This window comes from Heterodontus francisci, chromosome 22 (genome assembly GCF_036365525.1).
Source record: "Heterodontus francisci isolate sHetFra1 chromosome 22, sHetFra1.hap1, whole genome shotgun sequence".
Taxonomy (NCBI): domain Eukaryota; kingdom Metazoa; phylum Chordata; class Chondrichthyes; order Heterodontiformes; family Heterodontidae; genus Heterodontus; species Heterodontus francisci.
In genome coordinates, this window is record NC_090392.1 from 39,127,456 (window position 1) to 39,155,081 (window position 27,626).

Here is a 27,626-nt window from a genome sequence, read left to right on the forward strand (position 1 = left end):
TTTAGCATGGGTTCGACGTCTGTGCATGGTTTTTGCTCATTTCATTGAAAATTGCTTATCATGAATGCATGGAAACAGTCAGGTAATGGATCAGAGCAGCGTTGTTAAATAATCAGGAAAAGAAGACACCAATGCAAACACAGAGAGTAGAACACGCACGTCCAGGGGCGCGCAGTGAAATGCTTAATAAGGGCCGACGTCCCTGGGTGGGCTTAAACCACCAACCTTTCGATTAACAGCCGAACGCGCGAGCCAATTGCGCCACAGAGACGACCACAGCAAAATCACGCAAGACACTGCAAACCAGTGTTTCAATGAATTCGAGTCTCAGGTCGTGTGAGCTGGAGAATCCTGCCAGTCATCAGCTTTTCCAGATCGACGCTGCGGGATGGTATCTGTTTATCTCTGCCATCTGGTGGTACAAATCAAAATTTCTCCCCAGCACTTTTTCCGTCAGTCGGAGAACCATTTCACAAGGGGACAATGTCAAAACGGTTGCGGCAATTCAACAATTGTACGAAGCACAAAACAGAGCTCATTTAACAATGTCACACTGTTCTGCTGCGGAAATCTTTCCCCTGACAGACAAACTCTCCAGGCCACCGTTCCACCCTATCCCAGACCCTGCCCCTTCGCCTTGCCCTCTGCCTCTGCACTCGCTTTATGCTTGTTCAATCTCTAACCTTTATCCAGTTGTGAAGAAAGGCTACCCACCAGAAAGTCTAACACTGTTTGTCTTTCCAGATGTGCTGCCTGAGTTGCTGCGCATTTCCTGCATTTTCTCTTTTCATTTCAGATTTCCAGCATCCACCATTCGTTTGCTTTTGCACTCACAATGTTGACGGTTCGTCTCCAGGTAGCTACCGTTAGACCCGGTTTCCCAGGCAAAGAGGCTTTTATTGAGGATACTGCCACATGGCAAAAGGCCAATCTGCCCCCATGCCCTTTTAACCGATAGACTAAGCTTGGAAGCTCCCACACCTGAGGGGCAGGTTCTGACACACAGTAAACTGCGACCTGGCAGGTGACTCAATCTGGGCTGGGTGGAGCATGACTTGATTGACAAGCCTCGTGCTATATCAGAACTGGCCGGAGCCAGTGCTCCCCCTTTCGCTACTGGAATGGATATGTGCAGTCAGGATGGTGAACGTCTCTGGTTTTAAGATCTATCGTGCTCGACAGGTATTTTAAATGAACGGCGGGACTGAGTGAGATTGTGTGTGCGTGTCTGAACCGTGTTGTGGGACTGTGTAAGTTTGTGTATGTCTCTGAACCGTGCTGTGGGACCGTGTGAGTTTGTGTGTGGCTTTGCAGCGTGTTGTGGGACGCTGTGAGTTTAATGTGTCTCTGAACGGTGTTCTAGGACTGTGTGAGTTTGTCTGCGGGTTTCTGAACCGTTTTGTCGGACTGTGTGAGTTTGTGTGCGTGTTTCTGAACCGTGTTGTGGCATTGTGTGAGTTTATGTGTACTTTCTGCTTATTTATTGCTCTCTTACTTTGCTTTGACACATAGAAAAATGTATACACAACACAGATACACACAAATACATTGAGAAGTAACACACGCACACACACACACACACACATTTATTCAGAATGAGCACACTGATACACCCATAATACTCAAGTGCACAATATTTATATATTTAGAACCTGATATATATTATCAAAATAAAAGGAGATTTACAACTGACACACTCACAATGCATCGCCCTCATAACATCAAGACTCACAGTTTCGATAGAACCATGACAGCCACAGACACACACACACGCTTTATATTGCCATATGGTCCAGTTTGAAGTTTTAAGAAAAGTCTGTACAACAAAAATTGAAAGGGTTTTCACAAGTTGCCCGTCCTGTTGAGTATTTGCAGCGATTTCCCACTCTCAGAGCAGTGATTCTGAGTCACGATGTGTGGAATTGGATTTGAAAACTGAAGGAAATTCAGCGCTTGGTGCTCAGCTGTCACGAGCAATTCCACACCTGCTTTGATCAGCTGTTAGCAGTGGACTGGAACAATGTCAGCCAGGGACTTTTAGTGTACATCAATAAAAGTGAACTTATTTGATGCAGGTAAAATATCATTAAAATGGTCCACCGCATTCAACTTGTTTTCCCTAATCCCAGCGGTGGAACAGTCCCAGATTGTGCAGCCATTGAATGAATTTGCATTGCTTTTTTCGAAGCCCGACCGACCTTAATATATTTAGCATGGGTTCGACGTCTGTGCATGGTTTTTGCTCATTTCATTGAAAATTGCTTATCATGAATGCATGGAAACAGTCAGGTAATGGATCAGAGCAGCGTTGTTAAATAACCAGGAAAAGAAGACACCAATGCAAACACAGATAGTAGAACAAGCACGTCCAGGGGCGCTTAGAGAAACGCTCAACTAGGGCCGACGTTCCTGGGTGGGCTTGAATCACCAACCTTTCGATTAACAGCCGAACACGCTAGCCAATTGCGCCACAGAGACGACCACAGCCAAATCACGCAAGACACTGCAAACCAGTGTTTCAATGAATTCGAGTCTCAGGTCGTGTGAGCTGGAGAATCCTGCCAGTCATCAGCTTTTCCAGATCGACGCTGCGGGATGGTATCTGTTTATCTCTGCCATCTGGTGGTACAAATCAAAATTTCTCCCCAGCACTTTTTCCGTCAGTCGGAGAACCATTTCACAAGGGGACAATGTCAAAACGGTTGCGGCAATTCAACAATTGTACGAAGCACAAAACAGAGCTCATTTAACAATGTCACACTGTTCTGCTGCGGAAATCTTTCCCCTGACAGACAAACTCTCCAGGCCACAGTTCCACCCGATCCCAGACCTTGCCCCTTCGCCTTTCCCTCTGCCTCTGCACTCGCGTTATACCTGTTCAATCTCTAACCTTTATCCAGTTGTGAAGAAAGGCTACCCACCAGAATGTCTAACACTGTTTGTCTTTCCAGATGTGCTGCCTGAGTTGCTGCGCATTTCCTGCATTTTCTCTTTTCATTTCAGATTTCCAGCATCCACCATTCGTTTGCTTTTGCACTCACAATGATGACGGTTCGTCTCCAGGTAGCTACCGTTAGACCCGGTTTCCCAGGCAAAGAGGCTTTTATTGAGGATACTGCCACATGGCAAAAGGCCAATCTGCCCCCATGCCCTTTTAACCGACAGACTAAGCTTGGAATCTCCCACACCTGAGGGGCAGGTTCTGACACACAGTAAACTGCGACCTGGTAGATGACTCAATCTGGGCTGGTTGGAGCATGACTTGATTGACAAGCCTCGTGCGATATCAGAACTGGCCGGAGCCAGTGCTCCCCCTTTCGCTACTGGAATGGATATGTGCAGTCAGGATGGTGAACGTCTCTGGTTTTAAGATCTATCGTGCTCGACAGGTATTTTAAATGAACGGCGGGACTGAGTGAGATTGTGTGTGCGTGTCTGAACCGTGTTGTGGGACTGTGTAAGTTTGTGTATGTCTCTGAACCGTGCTGTGGGACCGTGTGAGTTTGTGTGTGGCTTTGCAGCGTGTTGTGGGACGCTGTGAGTTTAATGTGTCTCTGAATGGTGTTCTAGGACTGTGTGAGTTTGTCTGCGGGTTTCTGAACCGTTTTGTCGGACTGTGTGAGTTTGTGTGCGTGTTTCTGAACCGTGTTGTGGCATTGTGTGAGTTTATGTGTACTTTCTGCTTATTTATTGCTCTCTTACTTTGCTTTGACACATAGAAAAATGTATACACAACACAGATACACACAAATACATTGAGAAGTAACACACGCACACGCACACACACACACACATTTATTCAGAATGAGCACACTGATACACCCATAATACTCAAGTGCACAATATTTATATATTTAGAACCTGATATATATTATCAAAATAAAAGGAGATTTACAACTGACACACTCACAATGCATCGCCCTCATAACATCAAGACTCACAGTTTCGATAGAACCATGACAGTCACAGCCACAGACACACACACACGCTTTATATTGCCATATGGTCCAGTTTGAAGTTTTAAGAAAAGTCTGTACAACAAAAATTGAAAGAGTTTTCACAAGTTGCCCGTCCATTTGAGTATTTGCAGCGATTTCCCACTCTCACAGCAGTGATTCTGAGTCACGATGTGTGGAATTGGATTTGAAAACTGAAGAAAATTCAGCGCTTGGTGCTCAGCTGTCACGAGCAATTCCACACCTGCTTTGATCAGCTGTTAGCAGTGGACTGTAACAATGTCAGCCAGGGACTTTTAGTATACATCAATAAAAGTGAACTTATTTGATGCAGGTAAAATATCATTAAAATGGTCCACCGCATTCAACTTGTTTTCCCTAATCCCAGCGGTGGAACAGTCCCAGATTGTGCAGCCATTGAATGAATTTGCATTGCTTTTTTCGAAGCCCGACCGACCTTAATATATTTAGCATGGGTTCGACGTCTGTGCATGGTTTTTGCTCATTTCATTGAAAATTGCTTATCATGAATGCATGGAAACAGTCAGGTAATGGATCAGAGCAGCGTTGTTAAATAATCAGGAAAAGAAGACACCAATGCAAACACAGAGAGTAGAACACGCACGTCCAGGGGCGCTAAATGAAACGCTTAATAAGGGGCGACGTCCCTGGGTGGGCTTAAACCACCAACCTTTCGATTAACAGCCAAACGCGCTAGCCAATTGCGCCACAGAGACGACCACAGCAAAATCACGCAAGACACTGCAAACCAGTGTTTCAATGAATTCGAGTCTCAGGTCGTGTGAGCTGGAGAATCCTGCCAGTCATCAGCTTTTCCAGATCGACGCTGCGGGATGGTATCTGTTTATCTCTGCCATCTGGTGGTACAAATCAAAATTTCTCCCCAGCACTTTTTCCGTCAGTCGGAGAACCATTTCACAAGGGGACAATGTCAAAACGGTTGCGGCAATTCAACAATTGTACGAAGCACAAAACAGAGCTCATTTAACAATGTCACACTGTTCTGCTGCGGAAATCTTTCCCCTGACAGACAAACTCTCCAGGCCACAGTTCCACCCTATCCCAGTCCCTGCCCCTTCGCCTTGCCCTCTGCCTCTGCACTCGCTTTATGCCTGTTCAATCTCTAACCTTTATCCAGTTGTGAAGAAAGGCTACCCACCAGAAAGTCTAACACTGTTTGTCTTTCCAGATGTGCTGCCTGAGTTGCTGCGCATTTCCTGCATTTTCTCTTTTCATTTCAGATTTCCAGCATCCACCATTCGTTTGCTTTTGCACTCACAATGTTGACGGTTCGTCTCCAGGTAGCTACCATTAGACCCGGTTTCCCAGGCAAAGAGGCTTTTATTGAGGATACTGCCACATGGCAAAAGGCCAATCTGCCCCCATGCCCTTTTAACCGATAGACTAAGCTTGGAATCTCCCACACCTGAGGGGCAGGTTCTGACACACAGTAAAATGCGACCTGGTAGGTGACTCAATCTGGGCTGGGTGGAGCATGACTTGATTGACAAGCCTCGTGCTATATCAGAACTGGCCGGAGCCAGTGCTCCCCCTTTCGCTACTGGAATGGATATGTGCAGTCAGGATGGTGAACGTCTCTGGTTTTAAGATCTATCGTGCTCGACAGGTATTTTAAATGAACGGCGGGACTGAGTGAGATTGTGTGTGCGTGTCTGAACCGTGTTGTGGGACTGTGTAAGTTTGTGTATGTCTCTGAACCGTGCTGTGGGACCGTGTGAGTTTGTGTGTGGCTTTGCAGCGTGTTGTGGGACGCTGTGAGTTTAATGTGTCTCTGAACGGTGTTCTAGGACTGTGTGAGTTTGTCTGCGGGTTTCTGAACCGTTTTGTCGGACTGTGTGAGTTTGTGTGCGTGTTTCTGAACCGTGTTGTGGCATTGTGTGAGTTTATGTGTACTTTCTGCTTATTTATTGCTCTCTTACTTTGCTTTGACACATAGAAAAATGTATACACAACACAGATACACACAAATACATTGAGAAGTAACACACGCACACACACACACAGTTATTCAGAATGAGCACACTGATACACCCATAATACTCAAGTGCACAATATTTTTATATTTAGAACCTGATATATATTATCAAAATAAAAGGAGATTTACAACTGACACACTCACAATGCATCGCCCTCATAACATCAAGACTCACAGTTTCGATAGAACCATGACAGCCACAGCCACAGACACACACACACGCTTTATATTGCCATATGGTCCAGTTTGAAGTTTTAAGAAAAGTCTGTACAACAAAAATTGAAAGAGTTTTCACAAGTTGCCCGTCCTGTTGAGTATTTGCAGCGATTTCCCACTCTCACAGCAGTGATTCTGAGTCACGATGTGTGGAATTGGATTTGAAAACTGAAGAAAATTCAGCGCTTGGTGCTCAGCTGTCACGAGCAATTCCACACCTGCTTTGATCAGCTGTTAGCAGTGGACTGGAACAATGTCAGCCAGGGACTTTTAGTGTACATCAATAAAAGTGAACTTATTTGATGCAGGTAAAATATCATTAAAATGGTCCACCGCATTCAACTTGTTTTCCCTAATCCCAGCGGTGGAACAGTCCCAGATTGTGCAGCCATTGAATGAATTTGCATTGCTTTTTTCGAAGCCCGACCGACCTTAATATATTTAGCATGGGTTCGACGTCTGTGCATGGTTTTTGCTCATTTCATTGAAAATTGCTTATCATGAATGCATGGAAACAGTCAGGTAATGGATCAGAGCAGCGTTGTTTCATAATCAGGAAAAGAAGACACCAATGCAAACACAGAGAGCAGAACAAGCACGTCCAGGGGCGCTAAGTGAAACGCTCAATAATGACCGACGTCCCTGGGTGGGCTTGAACCACCAACTTTTCGGTTAACAGCAGAACGCGCTAGCCAATTGCGCCACAGAGACGACCACAGAAAAATCACCCAAGACACTGCAAACCAGTGTTTCAATGAATTCGAGTCTCAGGTCGTGTGAGCTGGAGAATCCTGCCAGTCATCAGCTTTTCCAGATCGACGCTGCGGGATGGTATCTGTTTATCTCTGCCATCTGGTGGTACAAATCAAAATTTCTCCCCAGCACATTTTCCGTCAGTCGGAGAACCATTTCACAAGGGGACAATGTCAAAACGGTTGCGGCAATTCAACAATTGTACGAAGCACAAAACAGAGCTCATTTAACAATGTCACACTGTTCTGCTGCGGAAATCTTTCCCCTGACAGACAAACTCTCCAGGCCACAGTTCCACCCTATCCCACACCTTGCCCCTTCGCCTTTCCCTCTGCCTCTGCACTCGCTTTATACCTGTTCAATCTCTTAACTTTATCCAGTTGTGAAGAAAGGCTACCCACCAGAAAGTCTAACACTGTTTGTCTTTCCAGATGTGCTGCCTGAGTTGCTGCGCATTTCCTGCATTTTCTCTTTTCATTTCAGATTTCCAGCATCCACCATTCGTTTGCTTTTGCACTCACAATGTTGACGGTTCGTCTCCAGGTAGCTACCGTTAGACCCGGTTTCCCAGGCAAAGAGACTTTTATTGAGGATACTGACACATGGCAAAAGGCCAATCTGCCCCCATGCCCTTTTAACCGACAGACTAAGCTTGGAATCTCCCACACCTGAGGGGCAGGTTCTGACACACAGTAAACTGCGACCTGGTAGGTGACTCAATCTGGGCTGGGTGGAGCATGACTTGATTGACAAGCCTCGTGCTATATCAGAACTGGCCGGAAACAGTGCTCCCCCATTCGCTGCTGGAATGGATATGTGCAGTCAGGATGGTGAACGTCTCTGGTTTTAAGATCTATCGTGCTCGACAGGTAATTTAAATGAACGGCGGGACTGAGTGAGATTGTGTGTGCGTGTCTGAACCGTTTTGTGGGACTGTGTAAGTTTGTGTATGTCTCTGAACCGTGCTGTGGGACCGTGTGAGTTTGTGTGTGGCTTTGCAGCGTGTTGTGGGACGCTGTGAGTTTAATGTGTCTCTGAACGGTGTTCGAGGACTGTGTGAGTTTGTCTGCGGGTTTCTGAACCGTTTTGTCGGACTGTGTGAGTTTGTGTGCATGTTTCTGAACCGTGTTGTGGCATTGTGTGAGTTTATGTGTACTTTCTGCTTATTTATTGCTCTCTTACTTTGCTTTGACACATTGAAAAATGTATACACAACACAGATACACACAAATACATTGAGAAGTCACACACGCGCACACACACACACATTTATTCAGAATGAGCACACTGATACACCCATAATACTCAAGTGCACAATATTTATATATTTAGAACCTGATATATATTATCAAAATAAAAGGAGATTTACAACTGACACACTCACAATGCATCGCCCTCATAACATCAAGACTCACAGTTTCGATAGAACCATGACAGCCACAGACACAGACACACACACACGCTTTATATTGCCATATGGTCCAGTTTGAAGTTTTAAGAAAAGTCTGTACAACAAAAATGGAAAGAGTTTTCACAAGTTGCCCGTCCTGTTGAGTATTTGCAGCGATTTCCCACTCTCACAGCAGTGATTCTGATTCACGATGTGTGGAATTGGATTTGAAAACTGAAGAAAATTCAGCGCTTGGTGCTCAGCTGTCACGAGCAATTCCACACCTGCTTTGATCAGCTGTTAGCAGTGGACTGGAATAATGTCAGCCAGGGACTTTTAGTGTACATCAATAAAAGTGAACTTATTTGATGCAGGTAAAATATCATTAAAATGGTCCCCCGCATTCAACTTGTTTTCCCTAATCCCAGCGGTGGAACAGTCCCAGATTGTGCAGCCATTGAATGAATTTGCATTGCTTTTTTCGAAGCCCGACCGACCTTAATATATTTCGCATGGGTTCGACATCTGTGCATGGTTTTTGCTCATTTCATTGAAAATTGCTTATCATGAATGCATGGAAACAGTCAGGTAATGGATCAGAGCAGCGTTGTGAAATAATCAGGAAAAGAAGACACCAATGCAAACACAGAGAGTAGAACAAGCACGTCCAGGGGCGCTAAGTGAAACGCTCAGTAAGGGCCGACGTCCCTGGGTGGATTTGAACAACCAACTTTTCGGTTAACAGCCGAACGCGCCAGCCAATTGCGCCACAGAGATGACCACAGCAAAATCACGCAAGACACTGCAAACCAGTGTTTCAATGAATTCGAGTCTCAGGTCGTGTGAGCTGGAGAATCCTGCCAGTCATCAGCTTTTCCAGATCGACGCTGCGGGATGGTATCTGTTTATCTCTGCCATCTGGTGGTACAAATCAAAATTTCTCCCCAGCACTTTTTCCGTCAGTCGGAGAACCATTTCACAAGGGGACAATGTCAAAACGGTTGCGGCAATTCAACAATTGTACGAAGCACAAAACAGAGCTCATTTAACAATGTCACACTGTTCTGCTGCGGAAATCTTTCCCCTGACAGACAAAGTCTCCAGGCCGCAGTTCCACCCTCTCCCACACCTTGCCCCTTCTCCTTTCCCTCTGCCTCTGCACTCGCTTTATACCTGTTCAATCTCTAACCTTTATCCAGTTGTGAAGAAAGGCTACCCACCAGAAAGTCTAACACTGTTTGTCTTTCCAGATGTGCTGCCTGAGTTGCTGCGCATTTCCTGCATTTTCTCTTTTCATTTCAGATTTCCAGCATCCACCATTTGTTTGCTTTTGAACTCACAATGTTGACGGTTCATCTCCAGGTAGCTACCGTTAGACCCGGTTTCCCAGGCAAAGAGGCTTTTATTGAGGATACTGCCACATGGCAAAAGGCCAATCTGCCCCCATGCCCTTTTAACCGACAGACTAAGCTTGGAATCTCCCACACCTGAGGGGCAGGTTCTGACACTCAGTAAACTGCGACCTGGTAGGTGACTCAATCTGGGCTGGGTGGAGCATGACTTGATTGACAAGCCTCGTGCTATATCAGAACTGGCCGGAGCCAGTGCTCCCCCTTTCGCTACTGGAATGGATATGTGCAGTCAGGATGGTGAACGTCTCTGGTTTTAAGATCTATCGTGCTCGACAGGTATTTTAAATGAACGGCGGGACTGAGTGAGATTGTGTGTGCGTGTCTGAACCGTGTTGTGGGGCTGTGTAAGTTTGTGTATGTCTCCGAACCGTGCTGTGGGACCGTGTGAGTTTGTGTGTGGCTTTGCAGCGTGTTGTGGGACGCTGTGAGTTTAATGTGTCTCTCAACGGTGTTCTCGGACTGTGTGAGTTTGTCTGCGGGTTTCTGAACCGTTTTGTCGGACTGTGTGAGTTTGTGTGCGTGTTTCTGAACCGTGTTGTGGCATTGTGTGAGTTTATGTGTACTTTCTGCTTATTTATTGCTCTCTTACTTTGCTTTGACACATAGAAAAATGTATACACAACACAGATACACACAAATACATTGAGAAGTAACACACGCACACACACACACACATTTATTCAGAATGAGCACACTGATACACCCATAATACTCAAGTGCACAATATTTATATAGTTAGAACCTGATATATATTATCAAAATAAAAGGAGATTTACAACTGACACACTCACAATGCATCGCCCTCAGAACATCAAGACTCACAGTTTCGATAGAACCATGACAGCCACAGCCACAGACACACACACACGCTTTATATTGCCATATGGTCCAGTTTGAAGTTTTAAGAAAAGTCTGTACAACAAAAATTGAAAGTTTTCACAAGTTGCCCGTCCTGTTGAGTATTTGCAGCGATTTCCCACTCTCAGAGCAGTGATTCTGAGTCACGATGTGTGGAATTGGATTTGAAAACTGAAGAAAATTCAGTGCTTGGTGCTCAGCTGTCAGGAGTAATTCCACACCTGCTTTGATCAGATGTTAGCAGTGGACTGGAACAATGTCAGCCAGGGACTTTTAGTGTACTTCAATAAAAGTGAACTTATTTGATGCAGGTAAAATATCATTAAAATGGTCCACCGCATTCAACTTGTTTACCCTAATCCCAGCGGTGGAACAGTCCCAGATTGTGCAGCCATTGAATGAATTTGCATTGCTTTTTTCGAAGCCCGACCGACCTTAATATATTTAGCATGGGTTCGAAGTCTGTGCATGGTTTTTGCTCATTTCATTGAAAATTGCTTATCATGAATGCATGGAAACAGTCAGGTAATGGATCAGAGCAGCGTTGTTAAATAATCAGGAAAAGAAGACACCAATGCAAACACAGAGAGTAGAACAAGCACGTCCAGGGGCGCTGAGCGAAACGCTCAATCAGGGCCGACGTTTCTGGGTGGTCTTGAACCACCAACTTTTCGATTAACAGCCGAACGCGCTAGCCAATTGCGCCACAGAGACGACCACCGCAAAATTACGCAAGACACTGCAAACCAGTGTTTCAATGAATTCGAGTCTCAGGTCGTGTGAGCTGGAGAATCCTGCCAGTCATCAGCTTTTCCAGATCGACGCTGCGGGATGGTATCTGTTTATCTCTGCCATCTGGTGGTACAAATCAAAATTTCTCCCCAGCACTTTTTCCGTCAGTCGGAGAACCATTTCACAAGGGGACAATGTCAAAACGGTTGCGGCAATTCAACAATTGTACGAAGCACAAAACAGAGCTCATTTAACAATATCACACTGTTCTGCTGCGGAAATCTTTCCCCTGACAGACAAAGTCTCCAGGCCACAGTTCCACCCTATCCCACACCTTGCCCCTTCTCCTTTCCCTCTGCCTCTGCACTCGCTTTATACCTGTTCAATCTCTAACCTTTATCCAGTTGTGAAGAAAGGCTACCCTCCAGAAAGTCTAACACTGTTTGTCTTTCCAGATGTGCTGCCTGAGTTGCTGCGCATTTCCTGCATTTTCTCTTTTCATTTCAGATTTCCAGCATCCACCATTCGTTTGCTTTTGAACTCACAATGTTGACGGTTCGTCTCCAGGTAGCTACCGTTAGACCCGGTTTCCCAGGCAAAGAGGCTTTTATTGAGGATACCGCCACATGGCAAAAGGCCAATCTGCCCCCATGCCCTTTTAACCGACAGACTAAGCTTGGAATCTCCCACACCTGAGGGGCAGGTTCTGACACACAGTAAACTGCGACCTGGTAGGTGACTCAATCTGGGCTGGGTGGAGCATGACTTGATTGACAAGCCTCGTGCTATATCAGAACTGGCCGGAGCCAGTGCTCCCCCTTTCGCTACTGGAATGGATATGTGCAGTCAGGATGGTGAACGTCTCTGGTTTTAAGATCTATCGTGCTCGACAGGTATTTTAAATGAACGGCGGGACTGAGTGAGATTGTGTGTGCGTGTCTGAACCGTGTTGTGGGGCTGTGTAAGTTTGTGTATGTCTCTGAACCGTGCTGTGGGACCGTGTGAGTTTGTGTGTGGCTTTGCAGCGTGTTGTGGGACGCTGTGAGTTTAATGTGTCTCTCAACGGTGTTCTCGGACTGTGTGAGTTTGTCTGCGGGTTTCTGAACCGTTTTGTCGGACTGTGTGAGTTTGTGTGCGTGTTTCTGAACCGTGTTGTGGCATTGTGTGAGTTTATGTGTACTTTCTGCTTATTTATTGCTCTCTTACTTTGCTTTGACACATAGAAAAATGTATACACAACACAGATACACACAAATACATTGAGAAGTAACACACGCACACACACACACACATTTATTCAGAATGAGCACACTGATACACCCATAATACTCAAGTGCACAATATTTATATAGTTAGAACCTGATATATATTATCAAAATAAAAGGAGATTTACAACTGACACACTCACAATGCATCGCCCTCAGAACATCAAGACTCACAGTTTCGATAGAACCATGACAGCCACAGCCACAGACACACACACACGCTTTATATTGCCATATGGTCCAGTTTGAAGTTTTAAGAAAAGTCTGTACAACAAAAATTGAAAGTTTTCACAAGTTGCCCGTCCTGTTGAGTATTTGCAGCGATTTCCCACTCTCAGAGCAGTGATTCTGAGTCACGACGTGTGGAATTGGATTTGAAAACTGAAGAAAATTCAGTGCTTGGTGCTCAGCTGTCAGGAGTAATTCCACACCTGCTTTGATCAGATGTTAGCAGTGGACTGGAACAATGTCAGCCAGGGACTTTTAGTGTACTTCAATAAAAGTGAACTTATTTGATGCAGGTAAAATATCATTAAAATGGTCCACCGCATTCAACTTGTTTACCCTAATCCCAGCGGTGGAACAGTCCCAGATTGTGCAGCCATTGAATGAATTTGCATTGCTTTTTTCGAAGCCCGACCGACCTTAATATATTTAGCATGGGTTCGAAGTCTGTGCATGGTTTTTGCTCATTTCATTGAAAATTGCTTATCATGAATGCATGGAAACAGTCAGGTAATGGATCAGAGCAGCGTTGTTAAATAATCAGGAAAAGAAGACACCAATGCAAACACAGAGAGTAGAACAAGCACGTCCAGGGGCGCTGAGTGAAACGCTCAATCAGGGCCGACGTTTCTGGGTGGTCTTGAACCACCAACTTTTCGATTAACAGCCAAACGCGCTAGCCAATTGCGCCACAGAGACGACCACCGCAAAATTACGCAAGACACTGCAAACCAGTGTTTCAATGAATTCGAGTCTCAGGTCGTGTGAGCTGGAGAATCCTGCCAGTCATCAGCTTTTCCAGATCGACGCTGCGGGATGGTATCTGTTTATCTCTGCCATCTGGTGGTACAAATCAAAATTTCTCCCCAGCACTTTTTCCGTCAGTCGGAGAACCATTTCACAAGGGGACAATGTCAAAACGGTTGCGGCAATTCAACAATTGTACGAAGCACAAAACAGAGCTCATTTAACAGTATCACACTGTTCTGCTGCGGAAATCTTTCCCCTGACAGACAAAGTCTCCAGGCCACAGTTCCACCCTATCCCAGACCTTGCCCCTTCGCCTTTCCCTCTGCCTCTGCACTCGCTTTATACCTGTTCAATCTCTAACCTTTATCCAGTTGTGAAGAAAGGCTACCCACCAGAAAGTCTAACACTGTTTGTCTTTCCAGATGTGCTGCCTGAGTTGCTGCGCATTTCCTGCATTTTCTCTTTCCATTTCAGATTTCCAGCATCCACCATTCGTTTGCTTTTGCACTCACAATGTTGACGGTTCGTCTCCAGGTAGCTACCGTTAGACCCGGTTTCCCAGGCAAAGAGGCTTTTATTGAGGATACTGCCACATGGCAAAAGGCCAATCTGCCCCCATGCCCTTTTAACCGACAGACTAAGCTTGAAATCTCCCACACCTGAGGGGCAGGTTCTGACACACAGTAAACTGCGACCTGGTAGGTGACTCAATCTGGGCTGGGTGGAGCATGACTTGATTGACAAGCCTCGTGCTATATCAGAACTGGCCGGAGCCAGTGCTCCCCCTTTCGCTACTGGAATGGATATGTGCAGTCAGGATGGTGAACGTCTCTGGTTTTAAGATCTATCGTGCTCGACAGGTATTTTAAATGAACGGCGGGACTGAGTGAGATTGTGTGTGCGTGTCTGAACCGTGTTGTGGGACTGTGTAAGTTTGTGTATGTCTCTGAACCGTGCTGTGGGACCGTGTGAGTTTGTGTGTGGCTTTGCAGCGTGTTGTGGGACGCTGTGAGTTTAATGTGTCTCTGAACGGTTTTCTAGGACTGTGTGAGTTTGTCTGCGGGTTTCTGAACCGTTTTGTCGGACTGTGTGAGTTTGTGTGCGTGTTTCTGAACCGTGTTGTGGCATTGTGTGAGTTTATGTGTACTTTCTGCTTATTTATTGCTCTCTTACTTTGCTTTGACACATAGAAAAATGTATACACAACACAGATACACACAAATACATTGAGAAGTAACACACGCACACACACACACACATTTATTCAGAATGAGCACACTGATACACCCATAATACTCAAGTGCACAATATTTATATATTTAGAACCTGATATATATTATCAAAATAAAAGGAGATTTACAACTGACACACTCACAATGCATCGCCCTCAGAACATCAAGACTCACAGTTTCGATAGAACCATGACAGCCACAGCCACAGACACACACACACGCTTTATATTGCCATATGGTCCAGTTAGAAGTTTTAAGAAAAGTCTGTACAACAAAAATTGAAAGAGTTTTCACAAGTTGCCCGTCCTGTTGAGTATTTGCAGCGATTTCCCACTCTCACAGCAGTGATTCTGAGTCACGATGTGTGGAATTGGATTTGAAAACTGAAGAAAATTCAGCGCTTGGTGCTCAGCTGTCACGAGTAATTCCACACCTGCTTTGATCAGCTGTTAGCAGTGGACTGCAACAATGTCAGCCAGGGACTTTTAGTGTACATCAATAAAAGTGAACTTATTTGATGCAGGTAAAATATCATTAAAATGGTCCACCGCATTCAACTTGTTTTCCCTAATCCCAGCGGTGGAACAGTCCCAGATTGTGCAGCCATTGAATGAATTTGCATTGCTTTTTTCGAAGCCCGACCGACTTTAATATATTTAGCATGGGTTCGACGTCTGTGCATGGTTTTTGCTCATTTCATTGACAATTGCTTATCATGAATGCATGGAAACAGTCAGGTAATGGATCAGAGCAGCGTTGTTAAATAATCAGGAAAAGAAGACACCAATGCAAACACAGAGAGTAGAACAAGCACGTCCAGGGGCGCGAAGTGAAACGCTCAATCAGGGACGACGTCCCTGGGTGGGCTTGAACCACCAACCTTCTGGTTCACAGCTGAACGCGCTAGCCAATTGCGCCACAGAGACGACCACCGCAAAATCACCCAAGACACTGCAAACCAGTGTTTCAATGAATTCGAGTCTCAGGTCGTGTGAGCTGGAGAATCCTGCCAGTCATCAGCTTTTCCAGATCGACGCTGCGGGATGGTATCTGTTTATCTCTGCCATCTGGTGGTACAAATCAAAATTTCTCCCCAGCACTTTTTCCGTCAGTCGGAGAACCATTTCACAAGGGGACAATGTCAAAACGGTTGCGGCAATTCAACAATTGTACGAAGCACAAAACAGAGCTCATTTAACAATGTCACACTGTTCTGCTGCGGAAATCTTTCCCCTGACAGACAAACTCTCCAGGCCACAGTTCCACCCTATCCCACACCTTGCCCCTTCGCCTTTCCCTCTGCCTCTGCACTCGCTTTATAACTGTTCAATCTCTAACCTTTATCCAGTTGTGAAGAAAGGCTACGCACCAGAAAGTCTGACACTATTTGTCTTTCCAGATGTGCTGCCTGAGTTGCTGCGCATTTCCTGCATTTTCTCTTTTCATTTCAGGTTTCCAGCATCCACCATTCGTTTGCTTTTGCACTCACAATGTTGACGGTTCGTCTCCAGGTAGCTACCGTTAGACCCGGTTTCCCAGGCAAAGAGGCTTTTATTGAGGATACTGCCACATGGCAAAAGGCCAATCTGCCCCCATGCCCTTTTAACCGACAGACTAAGCTTGGAATCTCCCACACCTGAGGGGCAGGTTCTGACACACAGTAAACTGCGACCTGGTAGATGACTCAATCTGGGCTGGTTGGAGCATGACTTGATTGACAAGCCTCGTGCTATATCAGAACTGGCCGGAGCCAGTGCTCCCCCTTTCGCTACTGGAATGGATATGTGCAGTCAGGATGGTGAATGTCTCTGGTTTTAAGATCTATCGTGCTCGACAGGTATTTTAAATGAACGGCGGGACTGAGTGAGATTGTGTGTGCGTGTCTGAACCGTGTTGTGGGACTGTGTAAGTTTGTGTATGTCTCTGAACCGTGCTGTGGGACCGTGTGAGTTTGTGTGTGGCTTTGCAGCGTGTTGTGGGACGCTGTGAGTTTAATGTGTCTCTGAACGGTGTTCTAGGACTGTGTGAGTTTGTCTGCGGGTTTCTGAACCGTTTTGTCGGACTGTGTGAGTTTGTGTGCGTGTTTCTGAACCGTGTTGTGGCATTGTGTGAGTTTATGTGTACTTTCTGCTTATTTATTGCTCTCTTACTTTGCTTTGACACATAGAAAAATGTATACACAACACAGATACACACAAATACATTGAGAAGTAACACACGCACACACACACACACATTTATTCAGAATGAGCACACTGATACACCCATAATACTCAAGTGCACAATATTTATATATTTAGAACCTGATATATATTATCAAAATAAAAGGAGATTTACAACTGACACACTCACAATGCATCGCCCTCATAACATCAAGACTCACAGTTTCGATAGAACCATGACAGTCTCAGCCACAGACACACACACACGCTTTATATTGCCATATGGTCCAGTTTGAAGTTTTAAGAAAAGTCTGTACAACAAAAATTGAAAGAGTTTTCACAAGTTGCCCGTCCTGTTGAGTATTTGCAGCGATTTCCCACTCTCACAGCAGTGATTCTGAGTCACGATGTGTGGAATTGGATTTGAAAACTGAAGAAAATTCAGCGCTTGGTGCTCAGCTGTCACGAGCAATTCCACACCTGCTTTGATCAGCTGTTAGCAGTGGACTGTAACAATGTCAGCCAGGGACTTTTAGTATACATCAATAAAAGTGAACTTATTTGATGCAGGTAAAATATCATTAAAATGGTCCACCGCATTCAACTTGTTTTCCCTAATCCCAGCGGTGGAAAAGTCCCAGATTGTGCAGCCATTGAATGAATTTGCATTGCTTTTTTCGAAGCCCGACCGACCTTAATATATTTAGCATGGGTTCGACGTCTGTGCATGGTTTTTGCTCATTTCATTGAAAATTGCTTATCATGAATGCATGGAAACAGTCAGGTAATGGATCAGAGCAGCGTTGTTAAATAATCAGGAAAAGAAGACAACAATGCAAACACAGAGATTAGAACACGCACGTCCAGGGGCGCATAATGAAACGCTTAATAAGGGGCGACGTCCCTGGGTGGGCTTAAACCACCAACCTTTCGATTAACAGCCAAACGCGCTAGCCAATTGCGCCACAGAGACGACCACAGCAAAATCACGCAAGACACTGCAAACCAGTGTTTCAATGAATTCGAGTCTCAGGTCGTGTGAGCTGGAGAATCCTGCCAGTCATCAGCTTTTCCAGATCGACGCTGCGGAATGGTATCTGTTTATCTCTGCCATCTGGTGGTACAAATCAAAATTTCTCCCCAGCACTTTTTCCGTCAGTCGGAGAACCATTTCACAAGGGGACAATGTCAAAACGGTTGCGGCAATTCAACAATTGTACGAAGCACAAAACAGAGCTCATTTAACAATGTCACACTGTTCTGCTGCGGAAATCTTTCCCCTGACAGACAAACTCTCCAGGCCACAGTTCCACCCTATCCCAGTCCCTGCCCCTTCGCCTTGCCCTCTGCCTCTGCACTCGCTTTATACCTGTTCAATCTCTAACCTTTATCCAGTTGTGAAGAAAGGCTACCCACCAGAAAGTCTAACACTGTTTGTCTTTCCAGATGTGCTGCCTGAGTTGCTGCGCATTTCCTGCATTTTCTCTTTTCATTTCAGATTTCCAGCATCCACCATTCGTTTGCTTTTGCACTCACAATGTTGACGGTTCGTCTCCAGGTAGCTACCGTTAGACCCGGTTTCCCAGGCAAAGAGGCTTTTTTTGAGGATACTGCCACATGGCAAAAGGCCAATCTGACCCCATGCCCTTTTAACCGATAGACTCAGCTTGGAATCTCCCACACCTGAGGGGCAGGTTCTGACACACAGTAAACTGCGACCTGGTAGGTGACTCAATCTGGGCTGGGTGGAGCATGACTTGATTGACAAGCCTCGTGCTATATCAGAACTGGCCGGAGCCAGTGCTCCCCCTTTCGCTACTGGAATGGATATGTGCAGTCAGGATGGTGAACGTCTCTGGTTTTAAGATCTATCGTGCTCGACAGGTATTTTAAATGAACGGCGGGACTGAGTGAGATTGTGTGTGCGTGTCTGAACCGTGTTGTGGGACTGTGTAAGTTTGTGTATGTCTCTGAACCGTGCTGTGGGACCGTGTGAGTTTGTGTGTGGCTTTGCAGCGTGTTGTGGGACGCTGTGAGTTTAATGTGTCTCTGAACGGTGTTCTAGGACTGTGTGAGTTTGTCTGCGGGTTTCTGAACCGTTTTGTCGGACTGTGTGAGTTTGTGTGCGTGTTTCTGAACCGTGTTGTGGCATTGTGTGAGTTTATGTGTACTTTCTGCTTATTTATTGCTCTCTTACTTTGCTTTGACACATAGAAAAATGTATTCACAACACAGATACACACAAATACATTGAGAAGTAACACACGCACACACACACACACAGTTATTCAGAATGAGCACACTGATACACCCATAATACTCAAGTGCACAATATTTATATATTTAGAACCTGATATATATTATCAAAATAAAAGGAGATTTACAACTGACACACTCACAATGCATCGCCCTCATAACATCAAGACTCACAGTTTCGATAGAACCATGACAGCCACAGACACACACACACGCTTTATATTGCCATATGGTCCAGTTTGAAGTTTTAAGAAAAGTCTGTACAACAAAAATTGAAAGAGTTTTCACAAGTTGCCCGTCCTGTTGAGTATTTGCAGCGATTTCCCACTCTCACAGCAGTGATTCTGAGTCACGATGTGTGGAATTGGATTTGAAAACTGAAGAAAATTCAGCGCTTGGTGCTCAGCTGTCACGAGCAATTCCACACCTGCTTTGATCAGCTGTTAGCAGTGGACTGGAACAATGTCAGCCAGGGACTTTTAGTGTACATCAATAAAAGTGAACTTATTTGATGCAGGTAAAATATCATTAAAACGGTCCACCGCATTCAACTTGTTTTCCCTAATCCCAGCGGTGGAACAGTCCCAGATTGTGCAGCCATTGAATGAATTTGCATTGCTTTTTTCGAAGCCCGACCGACCTTAATATATTTAGCATGGGTTCGACGTCTGTGCATGGTTTTTGCTCATTTCATTGAAAATTGCTTATCATGAATGCATGGAAACAGTCAGGTAATGGATCAGAGCAGCGTTGTTAAATAATCAGGAAAAGAAGACACCAATGCAAACACAGAGAGAAGAACAAGCGCGTCCAGGGGCGCTAAGTGAAACGCTCAATAAGGGCCGTCGTTCCTGGGTGGGCTTGAACCACCAACCTTTTGGTTAACAGCCGAACGCGCTAGCGAATTGCGCCACAGAGACGACCGCAGCAAATTCGCGCAAGACACTGCAAACCAGTGTTTCAATGAATTCGAGTCTCAGGTCGTGTGAGCTGGAGAATCCTGCCAGTCATCAGCTTTTCCAGATCGACGCTGCGGGATGGTATCTGTTTATCTCTGCCATCTGGTGGTACAAATCAAAATTTCTCCCCAGCACTTTTTCCGTCAGTCGGAGAACCATTTCACAAGGGGACAATGTCAAAACGGTTGCGGCAATTCAACAATTGTACGAAGCACAAAACAGAGCTCATTTAACAATGTCACACTGTTCTGCTGCGGAAATCTTTCCCCTGACAGACAAACTCTCCAGGCCACAGTTCCACCCTATCCCAGACCCTGCCCCTTCGCCTTGCCCTCTGCCTCTGCACTCGCTTTATGCCTGTTCAATCTCTAACATTTATCCAGTTGTGAAGAAAGGCTACCCACCAGAAAGTCTAACACTGTTTGTCTTTCCAGATCTGCTGCCTGAGTTGCTGCGCATTTCCTGCATTTTCTCTTTTCATTTCAGATTTCCAGCATCCACCATTCGTTTGCTTTTGCACTCACAATGTTGACGGTTCGTCTCCAGGTAGCTACCGTTAGACCCGGTTTCCCAGGCAAAGAGGCTTTTATTGAGGATACTGCCACATGGCAAAAGGCCAATCTGCCCCCATGCCCTTTTAACCGACAGACTAAGCTTGGAATCTCCCACACCTGAGGGGCAGGTTCTGACACACAGTAAACTGCGACCTGGTAGATGACTCAATCTGGGCTGGTTGGAGCATGACTTCATTGACAAGCCTCGTGCTATATCAGAACTGGCCGGAGCCAGTGCTCCCCCTTTCGCTACTGGAATGGATATGTGCAGTCAGGATGGTGAACGTCTCTGGTTTTAAGATCTATCGTGCTCGACAGGTATTTTAAATGAACGGCGGGACTGAGTGAGATTGTGTGTGCGTGTCTGAACCGTGTTGTGGGACTGTGTAAGTTTGTGTATGTCTCTGAACCGTGCTGTGGGACCGTGTGAGTTTGTGTGTGGCTTTGCAGCGTGTTGTGGGACGCTGTGAGTTTAATGTGTCTCTGAACGGTGTTCTCGGACTGTGTGAGTTTGTCTGCGGGTTTCTGAACCATTTTGTCGGACTGTGTGAGTTTGTGTGCATGTTTCTGAACCGTGTTGTGGAATTGTGTGAGTTTATGTGTACTTTCTGCTTATTTATTGCTCTCTTACTTTGCTTTGACACATAGAAAAATGTATACACAACACAGATACACACAAATACATTGAGAAGTAACACACGCACACACACACACATTTATTCAGAATGAGCACACTGATACACCCATAATACTCAAGTGCACAATATTTATATATTTAGAACCTGATATATATTATCAAAATAAAAGGAGATTTACAACTGACACACTCACAATGCATCGCCCTCATAACATCAAGACTCTCAGTTTCGATAGAACCATCACAGCCACAGCCACAGACAGACACACACGCTTTATATTGCCATATGGTCCAGTTTGAAGTTTTAAGAAAAGTCTGTACAACAAAAATTGAAAGAGTTTTCACAAGTTGCCCGTCCTGTTGAGTATTTGCAGCGATTTACCACTCTCACAGCAGTGATTCTGAGTCACGATGTGTGGAATTTGATTTGAAAACTGAAGAAAATTCAGCGCTTGGTGCTCAGCTGTCACGAGCAATTCCACACCTGCTTTGATCAGCTGTTAGCAGTGGACTGGAACAATGTCAGCCAGGGACTTTTAGTGTACATCAATAAAAGTGAACTTATTTGATGCAGGTAAAATATCATTAAAATGGACCACCGCATTCAACTTGTTTTCCCTAATCCCAGCGGTGGAACAGTCCCAGATTGTGCAGCCATTGAATGAATTTGCATTGCTTTTTTCGAAGCCCGACCGACCTTAATATATCTAGCATGGGTTCGACGTCTGTGCATGTTTTTTGCTCATTTCATTGAAAATTGCTTATCATGAATGCATGGAAACAGTCAGGTAATGGATCAGAGCAGCGTTGTTAAATAATCAGGAAAAGAAAACACAAATGCAAACACAGAGAGAAGAACAAGCACGTCCAGGGGCGATAAGTGAAACGCTCAATAAGGGCCGTCGTCCCTGGGTGGGCTTGAACCACCAACCTTTTGGTTAACAGCCGAAAGGGCTAGCGAATTGCGCCACAGAGACGACCACAGCCAAATCACCCAAGACACTGCAAACCAGTGTTTCAATGAATTCGAGTCTCAGGTCGTGTGAGCTGGAGAATCCTGCCAGTCATCAGCTTTTCCAGATCGACGCTGCGGGGTGGTATCTGTTTATCTCTGCCATCTGGTGGTACAGATCAAAATTTCTCCCCAGCACTTTTTCCGTCAGTCGGAGAACCATTTCACAAGGGGACAATGTCAAAATGGTTGCGGCAATTCAACAATTGTACGAAGCACAAAACAGAGCTCATTTAACAATGTCACACTGTTCTGCTGCGGAAATCTTTCCCCTGACAGACAAACTCTCCAGGCCACAGTTCCACCCTATCCCAGACTTGCCCCTTCGCCTTTCCCTCTGCCTCTGCACTCGCTTTATACCTGTTCAATCTCTAACCTTTATCCAGTTGTGAAGAAAGGCTACCCACCAGAAAGTCTAACACTGTTTGTCTTTCCAGATGTGCTGCCTGAGTTGCTGCGCATTTCCTGCATTTTCTCTTTTCATTTCAGATTTCCAGCATCCACCATTCGTTTGCTTTTGCACTCACAATGTTGACGGTTCGTCTCCAGGTAGCTACCGTTAGACCCGGTTTCCCAGGCAAAGAGGCTTTTATTGAGGATACTGCCACATGGCAAAAGGCCAATCTGCCCCCATGCCCTTTTAACCGACAGACTAAGCTTGGAATCTCCCACACCTGAGGGGCAGGTTCTGACACACAGTAAACTGCGACCTGGTAGGTGACTCAATCTGGGCTGGGTGGAGCATGACTTGATTGACAAGCCTCGTGCTATATCAGAACTGGCCGGAGCCAGTGCTCCCCCTTTCGCTACTGGAATGGATATGTGCAGTCAGGATGGTGAACGTCTCTGGTTTTAAGATCTATCGTGCTCGACAGGTATTTTAAATGAACGGCGGGACTGAGTGAGATTGTGTGTGCGTGTCTGAACCGTGTTGTGGGACTGTGTAAGTTTGTGTATGTCTCTGAACCGTGCTGTGGGACCGTGTGAGTTTGTGTGTGGCTTTGCAGCGTGTTGTGGGACGGTGTGAGTTTAATGTGTCTCTGAACGGTGTTTTAGGACTGTGTGAGTTTGTCTGCGGGTTTCTGAACCGTTTTGTCGGACTGTGTGAGTTTGTGTGCATGTTTCTGAACCGTGTTGTGGCATTGTGTGAGTTTATGTGTACTTTCTGCTTATTTATTGCTCTCTTACTTTGCTTTGACACATAGAAAAATGTATACACAACACAGATACACACAAATACATTGAGAAGTAACACACGCACACACACACACACATTTATTCAGAATGAGCACACTGATGCACCCATAATACTCAAGTGCACAATATTTATATATTTAGAACCTGATATATATTATCAAAATAAAAGGAGATTTACAACTGACACACTCACAATGCATCGCCCTCATAACATCAAGACTCTCAGTTTCGATAGAACCATCACAGCCACAGACACAGACACACACACACGCTTTATATTGCCATATGGTCCAGTTTGAAGTTTCAAGAAAAGTCTGTACAACAAAAATTGAAAGAGTTTTCACAAGTTGCCCGTCCTGTTGAGTATTTGCAGCGATTTCCCACTCTCACAGCAGTGATTCTGAGTCACGATGTGTGGAATTGGATTTGAAAACTGAAGAAAATTCAGCGCTTGGTGCTCAGCTGTCACGAGCAATTCCACACCTGCTTTGATCAGCTGTCAGCAGTGGACTGGAACAATGTCAGCCAGGGACTTTTAGTGTACATCAATAAAAGTGAACTTATTTGATGCAGGTAAAATATCATTAAAATGGTCCACCGCATTCAACTTGTTTTCCCTAATCCCAGCGGTGGAACAGTCCCAGATTGTGCAGCCATTGAATGAATTTGCATTGCTTTTTTCGTAGCCCGACCGTCCTTAATATATGGGTTCGACGTCTGTGCATGGTTTTTGCTCATATCATTTAAAATTGCTTCTCATGAATGCATGGAAACAGTCAGGTAATGGATCAGAGCAGCGTTGTTAAATAATCAGGAAAAGAAGACACCAATGCAAACATAGAGAGCAGAACAAGCACGTCCAAGGGCGCTAAGTGAAACGCTCAATAAGGGTCGACGTTCCGGGGTGGGCTTGAACCACCAACCTTTCGGTTAACAGCCGAACGCGCTAGCCAATTGCGCCACAGAGACGACCACAGCAAAATCACCCAAGACACTGCAAACCAGTGTTTCAATGAATTCGAGTCTCAGGTCGTGTGAGCTGGAGAATCCTGCCAGTCATCAGCTTTTCCAGATCGTCGCTGCGGGATGGTATCTGTTTATCTCTGCCATCTGGTGGTAAAAATCAAAATATCTCCCCAGCACTTTTTCCGTCAGTCGGAGAACCATTTCACAAGGGGACAATGTCAAAACGGTTGCGGCAATTCAACAATTGTACGAAGCACAAAACAGAGCTCATTTAACAATGTCACACTGTTCTGCTGCGGAAATCTTTCCCCTGACAGACAAACTCTCCAGGCCACAGTTCCACCCTGTCCCACACCTTGCCCCTTCGCCTTTCCCTCTGCCTCTGCACTCGCTTTATATCTGTTCAATCTCTAACCTTTATCCAGTTGTGAAGAAAGGCTACCCACCAGAAAGTCTAACACTGTTTGTCTTTCCAGATGTGCTGCCTGAGTTGCTGCGCATTTCCTGCATTTTCTCTTTTCATTTCAGATTTCCAGCATCCACCATTCGTTTGCTTTTGCACTCACAATGTTGGCGGTTCGTCTCCAGGTACCTACCGTTAGACCCGGTTTCCCAGGCAAAGAGGCTTTTTTTGAGGATACTGCCACATGGCAAAAGGCCAATCTGCCCCCATGCCCTTTTAACCGACAGACTAAGCTTGGAATCTCCCACACCTGAGGGGCAGGTTCTGACACACAGTAAACTGCGACCTGGTAGGTGACTCAATCTGGGCTGGGTGGAGCATGACTTGATTGACAAGCCTCGTGCTATATCAGAACTGGCCGGAGCCAGTGCTCCTCCTTTCGCTACTGGAATGGATATGTGCAGTCAGGATGGTGAACGTCTCTGGTTTTAAGATCTATCGTGCTCGACAGGTATTTTAAATGAACGGCGGGACTGAGTGAGATTGTGTGTGCGTGTCTGAACCGTGTTGTGGGACTGTGTAAGTTTGTGTATGTCTCTGAACCGTGCTGTGGGACCGTGTGATTTGTGTGTGGCTTTGCAGCGTGTTGTGGGACGCTGTGAGTTTAATGTGTCTCTGAACGGTGTTCTAGGACTGTGTGAGTTTGTCTGCGGGTTTCTGAACCGTTTTGTCGGACTGTGTGAGTTTGTGTGCTTGTTTCTGAACCGTGTTGTGGCATTGTGTGAGTTTATGTGTACTTTCTGCTTATTTATTGCTCTCTTACTTTGCTTTGACACATAGAAAAATGTATACACAACACAGATACACACAAATACATTGAGAAGTAACACACGCACACACACACACATTTATTCAGAATGAGCACACTGATACACCCATAATACTCAAGTGCACAATATTTATATATTTAGAACCTGATATATATTATCAAAATAAAAGGAGATTTACAACTGACACACTCACAATGCATCGCCCTCACAACATCAATATTCTCAGTTTCGATAGAACCATGACAGCCACAGCCACAGACACACACACACGCTTTCTATTGCCATATGGTCCAGTTTGAAGTTTCAAGAAAAGTCTGTACAACAAAAATTGAAAGAGTTTTCACAAGTTGCCCGTCCTGTTGAGTATTTGCAGCGATTTCCCACTCTCACAGCAGTGATTCTGAGTCACGATGTGTGGAATTGGATTTGAAAACTGAAGAAAATTCAGCGCTTGGTGCTCAGCTGTCACGAGCAATTCCACACCTGCTTTGATCAGCTGTCAGCAGTGGACTGGAACAATGTCAGCCAGGGACTTTTAGTGTACATCAATAAAAGTGAACTTATTTGATGCAGGTAAAATATCATTAAAATGGTCCACCGCATTCAACTTGTTTTCCCTAATCCCAGCGGTGGAACAGTCCCAGATTGTGCAGCCATTGAATGAATTTGCATTGCTTTTTTCGAAGCCCGACCGACCTTAATATATGGTTTCGATGTCTGTGCATGGTTTTTGCTCATTTCATTTAAAATTGCTTATCATGAATGCATGGAAACAGTCAGGTAATGGATCAGAGCAGCGTTGTTAAATAATCAGGAAAAGAAGACACCAATGCAAACACAGAGAGTAGAACAAGCACGTCCAAGGGCGCTAAGTGAAACGCTCAATCAAGGTCGACGTCCCTGGGTGGGTTTGAACCACCAACCTTTCGATTAACAGCCGAACGCGCTAGCCAATTGCGCCACAGAGACGACCACAGCAAAGTCACCCAAGATACTGCAAACCAGTGTTTCAATGAATTCGAGTCTCAGGTCGTGTGAGCTGGAGAATCCTGCCAGTCATCAGCTTTTCCAGATCGACGCTGCGGGATGGTATCTGTTTATCTCTGCCATCTGGTGGTACAAATCAAAATTTCTCCCCAGCACTTTTTCCGTCAGTCGGAGAACCATTTCACAAGGGGACAATGTCAAAACGGTTGCGGCAATTCAACAATTGTACGAAGCACAAAACAGAGCTCATTTAACAATGTCACACTGTTCTGCTGCGGAAATCTTTCCCCTGACAGACAAACTCTCCAGGCCACAGTTCCACCCGATCCCAGACCTTGCCCCTTCGCCTTTCCCTCTGCCTCTGCACTCGCTTTATACCTGTTCAATCTCTAACCTTTATCCAGTTGTGAAGAAAGGCTACCCACCAGAAAGTCTAACACTGTTTGTCTTTCCAGATGTGCTGCCTGAGTTGCTGCGCATTTCCTGCATTTTCTCTTTTCATTTCAGATTTCCAGCATCCACCATTCGTTTGCTTTTGCACTCACAATGTTGACGGTTCGTCTCCAGGTAGCTACCGTTAGACCCGGTTTCCCAGGCAAAGAGGATTTTATTGAGGATACTGCCACATGGCAAAAGGCCAATCTGCCCCCATGCCCTTTTAACCGACAGACTAAGCTTGGAATCTCCCACACCTGAGGGGCAGGTTCTGACACACAGTAAACTGCGACCTGGTAGGTGACTCAATCTGGGCTGGGTGGAGCATGACTTGATTGACAAGCCTCGTGCTCTATCAGAACTGGCCGGAGCCAGTGCTCCTCCTTTCGCTACTTGAATGGATATGTGCAGTCAGGATGGTG

At 45.4% G+C, this 27,626-nt stretch overlaps 8 non-coding genes across 8 annotated transcripts; all 8 read right to left on the minus strand.

Moving 5' to 3' along the window:
• Positions 1-197: 197 nt before the first annotated feature.
• Positions 198-271, minus strand: trnan-guu (transfer RNA asparagine (anticodon GUU)). Its single transcript has one exon. It is a non-coding gene; the product is annotated as a tRNA-Asn (tRNA).
• A 4,348-nt stretch (positions 272-4,619) lies between these two features.
• trnan-guu (transfer RNA asparagine (anticodon GUU)) lies at positions 4,620-4,693 on the minus strand. The gene has a single exon. It is a non-coding gene; the product is annotated as a tRNA-Asn (tRNA).
• A 2,133-nt stretch (positions 4,694-6,826) lies between these two features.
• On the minus strand, positions 6,827-6,900 carry trnan-guu (transfer RNA asparagine (anticodon GUU)). The gene has a single exon. It is a non-coding gene; the product is annotated as a tRNA-Asn (tRNA).
• Positions 6,901-11,242: 4,342 nt separating this feature from the next.
• trnan-guu (transfer RNA asparagine (anticodon GUU)) lies at positions 11,243-11,316 on the minus strand. Its single transcript has one exon. It is a non-coding gene; the product is annotated as a tRNA-Asn (tRNA).
• Positions 11,317-15,658: 4,342 nt separating this feature from the next.
• trnah-gug (transfer RNA histidin (anticodon GUG)) lies at positions 15,659-15,732 on the minus strand. The gene has a single exon. It is a non-coding gene; the product is annotated as a tRNA-His (tRNA).
• Positions 15,733-17,867: 2,135 nt separating this feature from the next.
• On the minus strand, positions 17,868-17,941 carry trnan-guu (transfer RNA asparagine (anticodon GUU)). The gene has a single exon. It is a non-coding gene; the product is annotated as a tRNA-Asn (tRNA).
• Positions 17,942-24,478: 6,537 nt separating this feature from the next.
• On the minus strand, positions 24,479-24,552 carry trnan-guu (transfer RNA asparagine (anticodon GUU)). The gene has a single exon. It is a non-coding gene; the product is annotated as a tRNA-Asn (tRNA).
• A 2,125-nt stretch (positions 24,553-26,677) lies between these two features.
• On the minus strand, positions 26,678-26,751 carry trnan-guu (transfer RNA asparagine (anticodon GUU)). Its single transcript has one exon. It is a non-coding gene; the product is annotated as a tRNA-Asn (tRNA).
• Positions 26,752-27,626: the final 875 nt, after the last annotated feature.